The following is a 13,332-nucleotide window of genomic DNA, read 5'->3' as shown; positions in this document are numbered from 1 at the left end:
TCATACATAGTCATTCCGGCCCATAACAAAATAGCACTTCCACCATTCAACATCATCAAATTCATTAAACCGGCATTTAAGCCATAAATCACTTTTCTCAAGCCATTTCACTTTGAAATCAAATTTCAACTCTTTTCAGCATTGGCTTTAAAGATCTCATTTCTCAAATCACCTCAGGCTCATAGGCCAAATTTACTCAAAGTGAGTTCCGTTTTTAAAACAAAGCCACTCTCGGCATTCTCTTTCCAAAACTTCCAAAACCATGGCAAGTTAAGGATTTAATTCAAAGTATTCAAAATCACCCATCCAACAATGGGATTTTATAACAAAAGCTTCTCGGCAAAGTCCCAAGTCTTTAGGGGAGAATAATAAAACTCAGTTCGCCAAATTCATTTAAAATCATTAAAACCTTGGCTTTCCGTTTTGAGTAATAAAGCAGGATCTAAGCCAAACCGAGTCACGTAATCATTCACTTCTTTCAAATCCGTTTCCTCTACTTAGGCAAAAACCAACTTCAACCCCCATGATAAATTCTAGAATGTTTCAACTGTTCAAAATTGTTTTAGTCTTGCAATAATTCAAAATTCAAAGAGTACTTAAAACATTTCTCAAAACATTTCAAAATGAGACTTGTCAATAGGCATTCCAGTTCTTTCAAAGTCATTGAAACTCCTCTAATTGAAACCATCAAGTCAAATTCAAAGGCATTGCCCCTGTCATATTTAAAACAGCTTTAAAATATAAGTTTCATCTAAATAACTTTCTCCTGAAGGAGATACAATGCCTTTCTTAAGAAGCAAGACTAAATAATATTTTTCTCTTTAATAAATCATTTCAAAAGCATGAATCATTCTTTTCTTGATAATTCAACTAAAATAGTAGAAGCCTTTAGCTCATCATTTTTCCAGACAATATTTCAATAAAGACTCAGATTTTATAGAAATTTCGGCAGCATCTCCCCTAAAACTTGGACGTTGCCACCCGGTTCAGGTCCCAACTAAACCATTCCACAACCTTTTCAACAGTCCAGAATCCAAAAATCAATTCAAAATCACGCTAAATCCAACAGTCGCCTCAATGGCATATCTCAAGGAAACCATTACAAAATCAAATCAATATCAACCGATTTAACTCAGTTCCAAAGCTTTAAAGAAACGGCTCAATAACAAATTATTTGTCCAAAACCAAGTCAATTAAAGTAAACCAGGCTGAATTCAAAAGTGCATTCGACTTTTCACATCATCAAAATAATTAACTCACTTTAAATCAATCCTCAACGGATTAAACTCAGATTTCAAATCTTTAAAGAATCAACTTCAAAACATTATATTTCATAAAGTCGCACAACAATTCAGCCAAACAAACATTCATAATCATTCGAGACAATCAATAATACATAAGACCGATACAATCACCAAATACACAATTTCTCACATCAGTGTCCATATGTAATAATTCCAATACATAAAGTATAGTTTTTGGAAAGCGCCCCTACCTCAAAACACAATTCCATAACTCAAATAACTCATCAAGTCTTTTCCGCCTCAAATCGAACTGACGGAAACCAAAACCTCAGCTCCAAGCCACTTTCGCAACAATCTCAACAACTCTAATCGCAACATACAACAACCGAACTCAATCTTATAGCAATTAACGCTACAAACCTCAGCGTGAGATAACAGAATAATAACGAAAGGGCTTTCAAATCGAAACGCTTACCGAACGAAGAAGGAACGGCTGAACCAGAATAGTGGCAGTCTCTGAACCGGTTCAGCGGCAGCCTGGCAGCCACCTCAAGCGGTAGCAGAGACAAATTCCGACCACGACAACCGTGACTGCATAACAACGTCATAACCATAAAAACCCAGGAACAGAAAGAATGAGAACCGACAGCAAGGACCCTTACCGGCGGTGGTTTCAGCGGCCAAGGCGGTTTTCTCCGGCGGCCATACAGTAGACTACAACAACAGTGGCAGTGAGGTTTTTCCGGCTGTGAGAACTCCAGCGACGCAACAGCAGGGACGTTTTCCGGAGGCAGAGGCTTAGCGACGCAACTCAACATAGGACCAGATAGAGCGGTGGCAGCCTCCAGCAACTCCGGCGAGCTCCCTCAACGACGATAACGGCCGGAGCCTCGGCGGCGCTGACGGCGGCAGGAACGGCGGGTATGGCTTTGCGCAGCATGACGGTGCTTGACCCTTCCCCCACCGTGAGCTCTCTACCTCTTGCTCTTCATCGCGGCGGCGACAGTGAAGGACACGGCGACGTGGTTCCAACAGCGCACCACCCATCTCGCGCATTTCCTGTATGTGATCCCAACGGTGGCAGATCGACGAGGACGAGCTCCTCTACCTCGCATGCGGCAGCTGTTTCCTCAAACCCTCCTCTGCGTGAACAGTGGCGACACGGCATGGAGGAAGGCGGCGAGCTGGGCGCGACGGTGGCGCGGTGGCGGCGCGACCGAACAGTGTGGAGCGCAGCCCCCCTTCCCCTCCGATTTCCTCTCCTCTTCTCTGCTTTTCTTCTCTCAATTTCTGTTTCTGAAGCTGTGTCAAAAGGGAAGAAAGGAACGGTGTGTGCGTGTAGTTTGCTGAGGGTGAACGGCGCTGAGAGGAGTGGAGAAGGGCTAGAGTTTAGGCAAAACTAGGTTTAGGGGCAATTTTGTAATTTCACTTAAAAATAGGGATAATATGGTAATTGAAACCCAAATTAAATCCAATACTAATCATATATAGGAAAATACTATTTACTCATCAACTTTACAAATTATTTTCAATAAAATGCCCAAATCTAAAAATTAGAAATAATATAATTAATTTCTTCATTTTTTAAAATAGCAGTATTAATATTTAAAATATTACTTATCTAATCCAAATCAAATAAAATACTTATTATTTCATAACTATCAACTTTATGATTCAAATATAGAAAATAATCTCATAATCATCAAATTGGATAATAATCATAACTCATCTCAAATTCAATAAATCAAAACTTGCCTTAAATATCTTTAATTAAATAATTTCTGAAATTAAGGCTGTAAATAACTATATGATTTGGGACTTGATCATAATAAGACTTTTCAAAGGTTCTGGGTCTTACATTCTACCCACCTTATAAAAATTTTTGCCCTCAAAAATTGATACAAAACAAAAGAAATTTCATAACAGTTCACCTTTAAACACATTTAAGGAAGAAGCAAAAATATCTCAAAATATAAACATATATATATATATATACGATCTTCAAATTCTTGGATGATCATATGCATAAAGATACAAAGGTAGGAGTGTGATTACAAAGCAAATGTTACAAGATAGGCTCAATGCACAAGGTCACATGATCTCAAGGCTTTATAAAAACTTGAGGTGCCAAAGTAGGGTGCAAATCAAGATAGGTGTTCACAAAGCAAGTTAGTAATTAATGTGGTAAAAGGTTGCAAGGCATGTTGGTATCTAAACAGCGGCATAATGTTCGCTGACAAATCTTGTTCCCACTTCAGAACTTCAATTTCCCAACTCCACCAATCATATTACAACCTCATAGCCAATCATAAGCCTAACAACCGCAAATCTGTTCGCAAGGAACAGAACACCCACAACTCATAACGTTTTACACCTACCGCTTCACCCATCATACACACATATCACGTCTTAAAGAACTAATGTATCGTGTTACTACGTCTACAAGTCACACGTGATATCAAAATAATTCTTGAGTCTACTCAGAAGGATACAAGATTTAGAAAGGAGAGTCAAATGTCAAAGATAGTACTCATAGATTTGAGAGAATGTACCCAACTCCAGATAAACAAGGATGCTCAAGCAATAGAGTTTGCTAGAAACAAATCGATTGACAACTTCAAAGGTAACCCTTGGATCAAAGAAATTCAATAGGATCAATAAGAAGAAAACCAGTGCATCAGTTTGAAACAAACTCAAGCTAAGTCGAGGAAGCATGATGTTTACAGAAGAAAATATTTCAAACCCAAGATAAAGCTCACAGAACTCAAGAGCATGATTAAAAATACTTCTGAATGCATTGTTCATAAAAGAATCGAAAACTTGCGGAAAAATCACTTCTCAGTTTAGAAGAAAGTCAAGTAATATACATTCTTCAAGAGAGTAACAAAAGCATAAATGTGGCTTTGCTCTAAATCAATTTCACGTTGAAGTAGATTATGTAGAGTTTTAAAACAAAATGCACACAAGTTTGGCTAAGAGCCAAAATATTTCCTCAAATATTTTAGAGAGATGATTAGGTGCACAACTTAACCAAAAGCAATCATAAAACTTGGAAGAGAAATCAAATATTTGTTCAAAAATTCCCAAAGTCCATATTCAAACAAGCGTGTATAACATTTATAGCAAGGTCGAAAGAGAAAGTTAAGCTCTATTTGGAAAAGAAAATTCCGAGATAAAAGTTTGCTTACAATTTGGTAAAGGAAATAAGTGGTGCGTTACAAACTAACAGGTTTCCATTAAACAAGGAAACTTTTCAAAACCTCATTTAAAATAACGCACGCCAACTTTAAGTTAACTTCGTCAAAACTGGACAATGGTTTCAATCTCCACCAAGTAACAAAAAATGAATTCCGTTTAATATTTCTTCAAAGAGAATTCAAAACTTCTTTAAACAAAGTTTGAAACAAGACTCCAAAAGTATACTTGAAATCACCATCTCAGAAGGATATTCAAGAAAATTAGAATGTACTTAAAAAGGAGTCAAGCCATACAAGAAAAGATCTTAAATCAAAGTAGTTTAAACAAGATCCACTAGGCGTGTAACACCCCACCATACAGAGTCTTATGCTTAAGTCATAATTCAGAGATGGCAAGGTATTACGACCTCTAAAATAAAAATTTAGTACGTATAGTAGTATGAATGATTGATTATAACTAGGAGCCTTTGTAGAAAAAAGGGTAAACAAAAACCATCGCAACTCAAAGCGCAACACTCCGATCGATAACGTAACGAACAAGGATAACCAACGCGGAATTATATATATACAAGGGAGTGTCAAAAACAGGAATATCAAGACTAAAAATCCGGCTGCGAAGATAACCGGTCCGAGCATAACAATATATACATATGATAAAAATAAGGAAAACCCCAAAGGAAACCCAAAGGGACACAAATACATAAAACCTAATCTCCAAAATCTCCCATAAGAGGAGTCATCACAGTTTGTATTATTTAATGGAGATAAAAGTATCTAGGCAAAACATATAAACCAAAACATAGCCCCAAGAACAAAGGATCTTCGCAAATCTAGAAGTCATCAGCATGCCTCAGCGAGAAACCTCACGTCCTGCATCTGAAAACCACAAAATCCGCATGGGTGAGAACCAGAGGTCCCCAGCATGGTAACAGCTTCCACATATATAATACATAATAATGGAGGAAAGCCAAAGGCAATCCTAGAACTTCCTCCAGATAATATCAAAGCTTATAAACAAACTAAACCATAAAGGGCATCTGAGTAAAGATACTTCAGTCTAACTAATACTTCCATTTCCAATTCCTTCAGACCTCCCAACCACCAGCAGGAGTATAATATAGCAAACACAGTTATATCAGACAAGAAATATACAATTAGGAACAAGTAAGGCATTTAGACAATTAGCAAGTAATATGCAGTCAAATAGGCAATCTCAAACAATTCATATAATATGCATATGATGAATGCCTGTCCCTAGTGGCTGATGATATCATCTTGTCGGTTATAGAGCCAACCCGACAAGTCCTGGTCGCTAACCATTGGACTGTCCCTCTGTCACGCATCCCCAACTCGAGTTATACTCGTCATAAACTTGATCATAATCATGATCTATATCCATCACCCTCACTGGTGAATATTTACGGGGGCGAGCTCATCCGGGTCTTTCACAGTGCCCGGCCACACTTATGACATAGGGTCAACAGAGTATCAAGTCTCAACCTGGAGCACGTGGTGGCTAGCCACTGCTACTACCCAGGGAAACTCGTATCTCAGATAGTGGAAGTGCAAATTACAATTATCAATAATTCAGCATAAACATGCATGAATTCTCATCCATGGATCAACATCCATATCAGCCATCCGGCTCATGGTTCAGTCCAGAACCAGCCAATATTCATATTATACACAGCCATTCCAGCTCATGGTTAAATCCATAACCAGCCACCCGGCTCACGGTTAAATCCATAACCAGCCGCTTCATTAACAATTACAGCCTTTCGGCCCATGGCACAACAAGCACTTCCACCACCATCCTCCGCATCTCACATAATCATCTTTGATCCTCATTGATCATTCATTTTTCCCTTGCTTCACTCGCAAGTTACCTCATTCACTAGCCCCTTTTTAATAGCTAGGCATGCCATAATGATTTAAGACATAAATGGTGAGATAGGAGGCTTAGAAGTATGAGATTTGGCTTTTAAAACTCAAAAATCAACTTTGGGATGAAAGCAGGGCCACGCGTACGCGCACTCCACGCACGCGTGGATGGCCTCAAAAACTCATCGACGCGCAAGCGTCATGCACGCTAATGCGTGGATTAAAATTTTGCCAATCGACGCGTACGCGTCAACCACGCGTATGCGTGGGTGTTCTCGTGCCCCAGGCACAACACTGGCACAGTTTTGGCATAACTCTCTGGAAAATGGCTGGGCATTGGGTGCAACACAATCGGCGCGCCCGCGAACATCACGCGCACGCGTGGATGGCACTTTCTGGAAGATCGGCGCATACACGCCAAGTGCGCCTACGCGCAAGGGGTTATTCTGCTAAAAATTTTCTAAGTTAAAAGCTGCAGAATTCACAGATTTAAACCCCAATCTTCCAAGGGACATAACTTCCTCATTTTAAATCGTTTTTCACCTGTTCGGCATGGACTTCCCGGATCCAATTTCATTTCTAAATAGATTTGGCACAAAACGGAGATCCGTAGTCCAAGTTATGTCCCACCAAAGTATGCCCAAAAACCATATTTTCATACAAAACCACAATATGCCATTTTCAAAACAAGCCATTTTCAACTCTTTTCAAAATCAATCAAAACATGCCAATTTCATCCCTTTTCTTTGAAATCAATCAAAATATATCAAATTCAACATCAATCCTCCTCAACTCACACATTGACACTTTACCACAATTTACAAAATCACTATCTCATCATTTTAACCCACTTCACCCAAGTGGCTCAAACTCCAACATATTGACATATCATATATTATTCCTCATGCCAATTCTCAACAACATCAATTCCACTAAATCATCATTGTACACAATCAATATCATACTCACCATCAACATGGTTCAACCCACAATTCAACCATAACCAATCATCAAGCATATATCACAACATGCATATTTCTCATACATCATACCATCAAGGCATCATTAATCATCATCACATATATGACCACATCATATATCTCAATCATTCAACAACATCAACATTTCAATGCCTATCTTAGGGCCTCTAGCCTAAGTATTTCCTACCACATTACATATTAGATACGGGAAACCGAAACCATACCTTAGCCGATTTTCCCAAGCTCCACCGGAGCACTTCCAAACCACTTATCCACAAGCTCTCAAGGCCTCAAAACCTCCAAGAACAGATTTTTCACCACCAAACCCTTTCCAAGCTTTTCAAAATCACCAATCAAGCTCCAATATCCACACATACACAACCTAAGCCACAACCATCATACCCATACACAACATCTCAAAATCCAAGCATCATAAAACAACAAAATACACTAGGGTTGAGAATCTTACCACACCCAAGGTCCAAGGAGACAAGATTAACCTTCTCCTTCAAGAGATTTGGGTCCTATAACATCAAAGAACCCAAAATCTCAACATTTCACCCATGAAACTCGAAAATAAGGGCTGAGATTTCGAACAGAAACACGTGGCTTACCTCAAGATTGGTTGTATGGGTTTTGTAGAGCTCTCCGCGGTGAACGCGTGGCCGCAAACGGAGCGGCAATCGGAACTCTAGATCAAAAGTTATGATGGTTTGAAGATCAACCAAGGGAGAGAACTTGAGAGAGTGTTCTTCCTCCCTTTCTCTCTAATTTCAGCTTGTGTGTGTAACAAATGAGGAGAGAGAGTGCTGAAAACTAGGGTTTTGGTTAAGTTATGTTGGGCCAAGGGCCCACTTTGGGTTCAATTGGCCCGGTTTGACCCGTTCGGTCCAATCTTGGTTCGATTTCTATAAAATTGGTACCGAAATTCTCGTCTCAATCTCCTCTATCACATTTAGCCATAAAAATCACATTTTAGGCTTTCTAGAATAAATTCTCATTTATGGGTTAATTAGCCGTTAATTAACCGGGTTTTACATTCTACCCACCTAATTGGGAATTTTGCCCACAAAATTCAAATGCAATTACCTGAGAATAAATGCGGATAATCCGTTCGCATCTCCGATTCGAGTTCCCAAGTGTGTTCCTCAACACCGCCTCGACTCCATGCCACTTTGACTAATGAAACCTCTTTTCCACGCAACCGTTTGATACTAGTATCATCAATTCTGACCGGAGCCACTGGAAGCGTCAAATCTTCCCTTAACTGAACCGACGCGGGTTCTAACACATGGCTAGCATCAGGGGTGTACTTCCGAAGCTGCGACACGTGAAACACGTCGTGCAGGTTCAAAAGATGGGGTGGTAGAGCCATCCGATACGCCACCGGTCCAATCCTCTCCAGGATTTGAAATGGACCAATGTATCGAGGATTCAACTTCTTTGCCTTAATTGCCCTACCTACTCCCGTAGTCGGAGTAACCTTAAGGAAAACATGATCTCCTTCCTCAAACTCTAAGGGCTTTCGCCTCTGATCGGCGTAACTCTTTTGACGACTCTACGCCGTAAGCATCCTATCATGGAGTTTCTTGACTTGTTCAGTAGTCTCCGCTATCATTTCCGGCCCTAAACAGCTTTTCTCCCCAGCTTCATACCAACAAAGCGGAGATTGACATTTCCTCCCATACAAGGCCTCATACGGAGCCATTCCAATGCTCGCATGATAGCTATTATTGTATGCAAACTCCACTAATGGCATATACCGATCCCAACTCACCGGTTGGTCCAAAACACAAGCTCTCAGCATATCTTCTAGTGTTTGGATCGTCCTCTCAGATTGACCATCTGTTTGAGGATGGTAAGCCGTGCTCAAGCTTAATCGGGTTCCAAAAGCTTTCTGAAATGCACCCCAAAACCTTGAAGTGAAACGAGGATCTCTATCAGAGATTATAGTAGCAGGTACACCATGAAGTCTCACAATCTCCTTTATGTATAACCGTGCTAGCTCCTCAAGGGTGTAAGTCATCCGAATGGGCAAAAAGTGAGCTGACTTCGTTAGTCGGTCCACAATCACCCAAATAGCATCAAAACCAGCCCTAGTCCTTGGCAATCCCGACACAAAGTCCATTGTAATACTTTCCCACTTCCATTGTGGAATCTCTAAAGGTTGCAACATCCCGGAAGGTCTTTGATGCTTAATCTTTACCTTTTGACAAGTTAAGCACTTTGAAACATATTCCGCCACATCATTCTTCATACCCGGCCACCAAAACATCGCCTTTAAATCATGGTACATCTTAGTACTTCCCGGGTGAATGGAGAATCCACTTTTGTGTGCCTCCTTTAAAATATCTTGTCTCAAAGTGCCAACATCCGGCACAATGATCCTACCCTTGAATCTCCATAACCCTTCTTTTTCTTCCGACACTCTCCACCGTTTTCCTTGCTCAATAGCCGGTAACACCTTCCATAACGCTTCATCATTTTGATGAGCCTTTAGGAGTTCGGACTTAAAATCACTTGAGATCTCTAATCGGCTCAAACACAAAGTTTCGGATACTTCTCGAGCACCAATTTTCAGACTCTCAAATCCCTTGAGCAACTTCTCCTCTTGAAGCATCATCCAAGCCGCATATAGCGACTTCCGACTTAACGCATCCGCCACTACGTTCGCCTTTCCCGGATGGTAATGCAACTCGAAGTCGTAGTCCTTCAACAATTCCATCCACCTTCTCTGCCTCATATTAAGCTCTTTCTGATCAAAGAGGTACTTCAAGCTCTTATGATCAGAGAAAACTTGGAACTTAACCCCATAGAGATAATGCCTCCACACCTTCAAGGCAAACACAACCGCAGCGAGTTCCAAATCGTGCGTAGGGTAACTAACTTCATGAGGTCTCAACTGTCGTGAGGCATACGCCACCACATTATGATGTTGCATCAGCACGCACCCTAGACCCTTCAATGAGGCATCACAATACACCTCAAATGGCTCATTCGGCTCGGGTAACACTAACACAGGTGCGGTGGTCAACTTTTTCTTCAATGTCTGAAAGCTCTCCTCGCACTCAGGAGTCCAATCAAATGGAGTATCTTTGCGGGTTAACTTTGTCATTGGCAAAGCTATCTGTGAAAAGCCTTTGATAAACCTTCGGTAATAGCCAACTAAACCCAGAAAACTCCTTATCTCTGTTACAGTGGTTGGTTGCTTCCAATCCATCACAGCCTCCACCTTAGTTGGATCTACGGCTATTCCCTTCTTACTCACCACGTGACCCAAAAACTTCACCTCACTCTTCCAAAACTCACACTTCGATAATTTTGCATAGAGTTTCTTCTCCTTTAGAATCTGCAATACGGTCCTCAAGTGTTCCGCATGCTCTTCTTCAGTCTTGGAATAAATCAGTATGTCATCAATGAAGACAACAACGAATTTATCCAAAAACGGACGGAAAACTCTATTCATGTAATCCATAAATACCGCAGGAGCGTTCGTCAATCCAAAAGACATTACAGTGTACTCGTAATGACCATAACGAGTCCTGAAAGCGGTCTTAGGGATATCCTCATCCCTCACCCTTATCTGGTGATAACCGGATCGCAAATCGATCTTGGAGAAAACTCCAGCTCCTTGCAACTGATCCATGAGATCATCAATTCTCGGCAATGGGTACTTATTCTTTATTGTAACCTTGTTCAGTTGCCTGTAATCCACACAGAGCCGCATACTCCCATCCTTCTTCTTTACCAGTAACACTGGAGCACCCCACGGAGATACACTTGGTTGTATAAAATTCTTTCCCAACAAATCCTCTAACTGAGACTTTAGCTCGTTCATCTTTAATGGTGACATCCTATAAGGGGCACTTGAGATTGGTCCCGCCCCGGGCACCAATTCAATAGCAAAATCAACCTCTCGATTAGGTGGAAACTCATCAATATCATCAGGAAACACTTCCGGAAACTCACACACAACCGGAATCTGTTCCAACCTTTGATCATCACCCGAAACACCCGCGGTTAACAACATGATACCCTGACATTCGGTTCCAGAACAGTTCACCATCATCGAATTCAAGTAATAATTATTCACCACGACCGGCCCTTTAGTATCTTCCGACATAAAGTACACCGACTTTGTAGAACAATCTAACAGAACATGGTTCTTAGATAACCAGTCCAATCCCAAGATAAGATCAAGACTGATCATCGGCAAGCAGACTAAGTTATGAACAAAATCACGCTGCTTGAACCTAAAGGAAACTTCCGGGCATCCTAGCCTAGTTACCATGGCTTCATGGGTAGCATTGTACACTCTTAGATCATAACCTAAAGTTACAATCTTCAGTCCTAACTCATGGGCTTTCTCAAATGCAATGAATGAATGTGATGCTCCCGAATCAAATAAAGCATTTAAAGTTTGACCAGCCATTTCACAGTTACCTCGAATAAGTGTCTCAGATCCCTCAGCTCCTACAACTGAAGTGGTGAACACCCGACCAGTCTGTTGTGCCTTTCCAGCACCTTGTTTCTGCTTCTCCGGACAATTTGCGGCTTTATGCCCCGCCTTTCCACAAGTGTAGCACAAACCCCATCCGGCCTTGCATGGTGCTCCCGGATGGAGACTTCCACACCTAGTACAAGCTTGATCATTTTGAGGCTGCTTCTCAAACTTCTTCCATTGGGAGTTGTTGTTGTTGTTGGGCCTCCTAAAAGAGCTTCCCCTCTTGAAAGACGGACCTCTAGGTGCAAAGCTCTTCCCTCGGTTCTGTGGGAATGATCCCTTTTGACTCCCTTTCTCAGCGGTTGCCCTCTTCACACACTCTTCAGCAACCCTACACTTGTTTACCAACTCGGAGAAGGTCCTAATCTCTATTGGTCTCACTGAACTAAAAATATCACTCCGGAGTCCTCCTTCATACTTAACACACTTCCATTCCTCATATTCCACCGGAGTCCCTTGGCACATACGAGAGAACCTGAATAGCTCCTCAAACTTGTCAGTATACTCTGATATGGACATAGTACCCTGCTTCAGCTGTAACAATTCAAGTTCCTTAGCCGTCCTAGCAGAAGTCGGAAAGTACTTCTTATAGAACTCTTCTTGGAAAACATTCCAAGTGATATAGTCATCACCCTGCTGCAGAAGACGTCGGATACCTTGCCACCAATGCGACGCTTCACCGACAAGCATATAGGTAGCAAACTCGACACGCTGCCCTTCAGGTACCACTTGTGCTTGCAGTGCTCGCTCTATAGCCTGAAACCATGTATCAGCCTCAGTCGGACTAGTAGTTCCCTTGAACTTAGGTGGATTAACCTTCAAAAAGTTTGCCAGTGTCATCGGGCCCTGAACTCCACCTCCATCATTACCATGGTTGTTCATCTGTTGACCAAGAGCCTCAGCAGTGGCTTGCATGGCAGCAGCCATGTTCTCCAACGCAGTCATAAAGTTCACCGGGTCATGAGGGTTATTCTCCGGCGCACGAGCATTCGTACGACCTCTCACACTACCTCTACCGCGTCCACGAGGCGCCATCTGGTTCCTATACATACCAAACAATTGATATTAAGTTGATCAGTCTCAATATCGGAAGTCTAGTACTTCAAAGTCCCAAATGCATGCTCATGAACGTTTATGCCAATTATATCGAGCAGATATACTAATAGCACATAACAAACACACACAGAGAATGCACAAAAGCATAATCAGTCCATCCCTCAGGCTCTACAGGAACGAACTGCTCTGATACCATAATGTAACACCCCACCATACAGAGTCTTATGCTTAAGTCATAATTCAGAGATGGCAAGGTATTACGACCTCTAAAATAAAAATTTAGTACGTATAGTAGTATGAATGATTGATTATAACTAGGAGCCTTTGTAGAAAAAGGGGTAAACAAAAACCATCGCAACTCAAAGCGCAACACTCCGATCGATAACGTAACGAACAAGGATAACCAACGCGGAATTATATATATACAAGGGAGTGTTAAAAACAGGAATATCAAGACTCAAAATCCGGCT

The 13,332-nt window shown here is 41.2% G+C and overlaps 1 long non-coding RNA gene across 1 annotated transcript; it reads right to left on the bottom strand.

Annotated features, from left to right (window-relative positions):
* Nucleotides 1–1,301: 1,301 nt before the first annotated feature.
* LOC140175854 (uncharacterized) lies at nt 1,302–2,706 on the bottom strand. The gene is made up of 3 exons (XR_011866649.1): nt 1,907–2,706; nt 1,720–1,835; nt 1,302–1,609 (listed from the first exon to the last, which is right to left on the bottom strand). It is a non-coding gene; the product is annotated as an uncharacterized lncRNA (long non-coding RNA).
* Nucleotides 2,707–13,332: the final 10,626 nt, after the last annotated feature.

The sequence above is a fragment of the Arachis hypogaea genome, chromosome 10 (assembly GCF_003086295.3).
Source record: "Arachis hypogaea cultivar Tifrunner chromosome 10, arahy.Tifrunner.gnm2.J5K5, whole genome shotgun sequence".
NCBI classification, from domain to species: Eukaryota; Viridiplantae; Streptophyta; class Magnoliopsida; order Fabales; family Fabaceae; genus Arachis; species Arachis hypogaea.
This window is presented reverse-complemented; position numbering and strand designations above follow the sequence as displayed.